The following is a 5,844-nucleotide window of genomic DNA, read 5'->3' as shown; positions in this document are numbered from 1 at the left end:
GGGTTTCAGGCCGCCGCGGGTGTCGCTGCCGGAGAAGAGAGCTGCATCTATGTGATTCTGACCGCCAGGGATGGTCTTGTGACTTCCGGGATTGCTGCCGGAGCTCCGGGCTGAGCTTCTGCCACTTGAGACCCTGATGCCGCCGCTTGGCTCGGTCACTTCTCCTTAGTTACGGTAAGAGTTACATTTCGGAGCCCTTGAAAATCTGCACTGTTATATTTGGGTAGGAATCCTAAGGTTTTGATAACGTAGGGCTGAGTTCGAGTTATGGCATGTCACGGTTAGAGTTGTTGTTGCTGTTACGAGTAGTTGGGGCTGAGGTTGCCTCCGTCGTCGGAGCTGTGCCGGGGCCGGTTCGAAACCACAGCTGCTTCGTGTTGTTATTCCGGTAAGAAATTATGTTTCGAAAGCCTTACGTTAGTGTCCCGTACGTGTATTAAAGCCTTTATGGTATTAATGTTCCTAGAGTTAGTAACTGAGGTTGCTTGTTGTAATTTAGAGCTGTTTATGCTGCTGCAAAAATGTGTGGGGCTGTGCTTTGAAGCTGCCTTTGATTTTGAGTTGAGGTGAAAAGAACTTATGAGGCGCTTGGATTATGGAATTGTGTTTTGAGGTAGGGGCGCTTTCCAAAAACTATAGTTTATTATTGAAATTATTACATATGGGTACTGATGTGAGATATTGTGTATTTGGTGATTGTATCTGCCTTATGTATTATTTGATTGACTCGAATGACTATGGATATTGGTTTGGCCGAATTGTTGTGTGGCTTGTGAAATGTAATGTTTGAAGTTGATTCCTTAAAGATTTGAAATGAGTTTAATCCGTTGAGGATTGGTTTGAATTGAGTCAATTATTTTGATGATGTGAAAGATAGAATACTCTTGAAATTCAGCCTGGGTTGCTTTAATTGATTTGGTTTTGATAAATGATTTATTGCTGAACCGATTCTTTAAAGCTTTAGAAATGAGTTAAATCGGTTGATATTGAGTTGATTTTTGAAATGGCTTACTTGAGATATGCCACTGAGGCGACTGTTGGATTTAGCTTGCTTTTGAATTGATTTCTGGTTTTGAGCTGTTGAAAAGGAATGAGAAACGGTTTAGTTGGGACCCGAACCGGGTGGCAAAAGTCCAAGTTTTAGGGAAGGTGCTGCCGAAATTTCTATAGAATCCGAGTCCTTATTTGAAATGTTAATTGGGGAATTTTGAGTTTAATGCCTTTCCTATCTATTTTGAGGATTGTGAAATTATGGCTTCTTTTATTACCTTTACTTAGAACAATTAAGAAAGCAATGAAGTTATGCTTTGAAAGAATTATTGAAAAGAGAATCATGATTTCTCCTTATTTTCCAAGAAGAACAGTATGTCTTTGGGTACAAGTCATTCGAAAGAGAATTTTGCTTTGAGGATGTTTTAAAAGGTAAAACGGGTTTATGTTTTTCTCTATTAAACACAAAGATTGTCCCTTGGGAGAGTTTTCGTGATTTTAAAAGGAATTGGATTTCGATTGATGAGCCTCATTATTTTGACGTTTTAAATAAGATTCAAAGTATCTTTTGAACTCTAGTTTAACACAACAAAAATGATTCTCTTATCAGTTTGAAACGCTTCAGATTTAATTATGGAATTGAAGCCGGTTTTGTTTAAGTAAAGGAAATGGTTTTGAAAGAAGTAAAGATTACGTGACTCGGTTTGGCTTAGATCCTATTTTCTTACTCAAATCAGAAAGCCAATGTTTTAATGATTTTAAATGAATTTGGCGAAATGAGATATGTTATTCTCCCCTAAAGACTTGGGACTCTGTCGAGAAACTTTGTTATAAAATCCCATTGTTGAATGGATGATTTTGAATGTTTCAAAATAAATCTTTAACTTGCCATGGTTATGGAAGTTTGGAAAGAGGATGCCGAGAGTGGCATTGTTTTCAAAGGGGAATTTACCTTGAGTAAAAGTGGCTTATGAGCCTGAGATGATTTGAGAAATGAGATCTTTAAAGCCAAGGCTGAAAAGAGTTGAAACTCGATTTCAAAGTGAAATGAATTGAGAAAATGATTTATGGCTTAAATGCCGACTTTATGAATTTAATGATGTTGAATGGTGGAAGTGTTGTTTTATTATGAGCCAAAATGGCTATGTATGATTATGAATATTGACTGGTTCTGGATTGAACCGTGAGCCGGAATGGCTGTGTGTGATTATCAATATTGGCTGGTTCTGGAGTGAACCGTAAGCCGGATGGCTAAGATGGATGTTGATCCATGGATGAGAATGAATGCATGTATATGCTGAATTATTGATAATTGTGATTTTTGCACTTCCACTATTGGAGATGAGGGTTTCCCTGGGTAGTAGCAATGGCTAGCCGCCATGTGCTCCAGGTTGAGACTCGAAACTCTGTTAACCCAATGTCGTAAGTGTGGCCGGGCACTGTGAAAGGCCCGGATGAGCTCGCCCCCATAAATATTCACCAGTGATGGTGATGGATAAATATTCACCAATGAGGGTGATGGATATGGATCATGATTATGATCAAGTTTATGATGAGTATAACTCGAGTTGGGGATGCACGACAGAGGGACAGTCCCATGGTTAGCTACCAGGACTTGTCGGGTTGGCTCTATAACCGACAGATGATATCATCAGCCACTAGGGACAGGCATGCATCATATGCATTTGTGTGACATTGGTTGGGTGTGCATATTATACTTGGTTTGCCTATGTGATTAATTGCTAACTGTTCTACTTGTAATAACTGTTTGTTTGTGCTTGAACTTCCTATCTGTGTTTGCATCTGGGACTCTGTTGGACTGTGGTGATTGATTGAAGGTTAGATTGTTTGGGCCTAGGGCCGTGGTTGGAATGAGATGAACCGATGGTTGATTTCGATTTTGTGTTTCTGGTTTGGAATAAAATATGAAAGGCTATTTTGTTCAGTATAGATAAACCGTTTTGAAAGGCTTTTGAGTTTTTGAGAATTGAATGGTTCCTCTTTCAGAAAAGATTTCCGACTTTACTTTTATTGTAAACTGTTGTTTTTGAAAAGAGGCATAAGACGGTTATTAATCACTGGTACGGTTTATTTTCACGTATCCTATTACAGTAATTCCCAAAAACCCTCTACTGAGAACCCTTTCGAGGATGATGTTCTCATCCCCCTACATTTTTCCCCTTTCAGGATATGGGCGCAGAAGTTACGAAGAGCTTATTTAATGGTTGTTGTGATGCTCTGTATTGTTTTAGTTATGGTTTATTGTACCCTCGCCTTCATCTTGATATGATCTGTAAGAGGGATATGAATTGTATTGGATTATGCTTGTAATATTACTTATATATATGTATGTATAAATATGGATGTACTCTTTATGAGTTTTGTAATTTGTATGGTATGTATGGATGTACGTTGTATACCAAAAGTATTTTTTGGGAGCGGTATTGCGGTTTAAAGTTTTAAACAGGCTCATATTTTAGTATTAAATAGTATAAAAATCGTCGTAATGTCCGAGCTATCAGAGTCGCGCAGCCGGAAGTGTGAGCTTTGGTAGTTAGGGTGTTACATAGCATATGTATATGTTGTACCAGTATTAAACTAATTGATTCAATTTACTACAAAAATACAGCATACATATATATATATATATATATATATATATATATATATATATATATATATATATATATATATATATATATATCGAAACTAATAATTGATACGATTTACTATTCAACAACACATATATAGTAAATCGAATCAGGTTGATTCGATTTATTACTTATACAGAGTATTGACTTTTACTATTTTTAAGTTATATTAACTTTAAAACATAAAAGTCAATAAAAAAATACCCCACTTGAATTTAAATAAAATACTAAAAATATCAAATCGAATAAGAATAGAAATCTAACTTTTGTATTTTAGTTCAAATTCCAAAAAATTTACATTTTTATAAACTTATGAATTTAAAATAGAACAATAAACGATTTCTAAAAATTCATTAAAAATCATCCTCTATTCATTAGCATCTAAAGAATCATTAGCGGGACTTTTGATATTGAAAAAGTTAATATAAAGTATAACTCTCTAAGATAAAATAGAGGTTAAAACTTACATTTTTTTAGAGTCAGAAGTCATATATAGTTATATTTTATATAAAATGACCAACTATATTTATACAATATATAATTTGAGAAATAATATATTTAAAATTTTAATTACATATTGTATAAATATAATAGGTCATTTTATTAAAATTTTATATTCAACATAGTTACTACTCAATAACTGTGATTCTAAAATTATCCTTATATATAAAATGACCAACTATATTATTTATACAATATATAATTAAAATTTTAAATATATTATTTTTTAAATTACATATTATATAAATATAATTGATCATTTTATATAAAGTATAACTATTTATTACTTCTGATTCTGAAAAAAAAAATCAAATTTTAATTCCTATTTCACCTTGAAGAGCTATATTTTATATTAACTTTTTAAACACTAAAAGTTCTAATAATGATTCTTTAAATGTTAATGAGTCAAAAAATAATTTTTAATAAATATTTAGAAATCGTTTATTGTTTCGTTTTAAATTCATAAGTTTATAAAAATATGTAAATTTTCTAGAATTCAAATTAAAACACAAACGTTATATTTCTATTCTTATTCATTTTAATTTTTTTAATATTTTATTTAAATCCAAATGGGAGATATGTAAATTGAATCTAATTAATTTGATTTACTACTGATATAACATATACATGTTAAATCGAATTCAATTTTGTATTCAGGATATGCATGTAAGTTATTTTAGTTTAGAACATTGGTATAATATTGGAAGACATTTTGTTTATTTGTGTTATTTACCCTAATAATTATCATCATTCTCTTTTATACTTTTATAAATCAATAATTTTAATTGTTCTAATATAAACATTATTTTTAAAAAATAGGAATAAGTATTGTTTTGGTCCCTAACGTTGAGGGTCAGAATCGAAACCGTCCCTATCGTAATTTTTGATTTAGAATCTTCTTTAACGTTTTTTTTCGTATTAAAATCGTCTTTTTTAATAAAATTTTTAATTTTATTCCTAAACTATCCCTATTTAATAAAAAATTATAAAATTTTAAAAAAATAAAATAAAACACACGTTTGGGGGGTGGTGGGGGAGGGGAAAGGACGCGGGGTGGGGTGGGGTGGGTGATGTGGCAGAAATGGGCGGACTAAGAAATTAATGTAAGAGATACGTTGCAAGTACAGTTCTTAACCAATAAAAATTCGCTTATCAATTTAGAAGGGTTGTCACAAAATTAGAATTAAAATACTAGGAGTAAGAATCCCAGGTCGTCTCCCAACGAGTTGCAGAAAGATGTGCTATTTTATTAATCAGATGTTTTCGAAAATGGTTTTGAGTTTGATAAATAGGAAATTAAATCAGAGAATTTATGTAATTTAAATAAAAATCTTGACCGGAAGTAGATTAGTCGAAAAGTCTATTCTTGTTGGAGTTCTCCCAAGATTAATTGATAATTGAAGGTTGTTCTGCTTAGTTATCCTTTACTAGGTAGAGGAAAGTCAAGCAAGTTGAAAGTCTATTTCTATTCACAAGTTCTAATCCTCTCCCTTGGGAAGGATTAGTGTCAGTGACTAGAGGGTGATCCAACAATAAACCCAATTACAATTTTACTCTTGAGCATTCTAACTCAAGGTTCTCCTTTCAATCAACTCCCAATCAAGTTATGGAACTACTCGCTCATTATGAATGTAAACTTCACAAAATAAGAAAGGGAAATAAAGAAAGACATGATAAATAATAATAATAATAATAATAATAA

This window comes from Arachis hypogaea, chromosome 16 (assembly GCF_003086295.3).
Source record: "Arachis hypogaea cultivar Tifrunner chromosome 16, arahy.Tifrunner.gnm2.J5K5, whole genome shotgun sequence".
Classification (NCBI taxonomy): domain Eukaryota; kingdom Viridiplantae; phylum Streptophyta; class Magnoliopsida; order Fabales; family Fabaceae; genus Arachis; species Arachis hypogaea.
Note: the sequence above shows the minus strand (reverse complement) of the source record.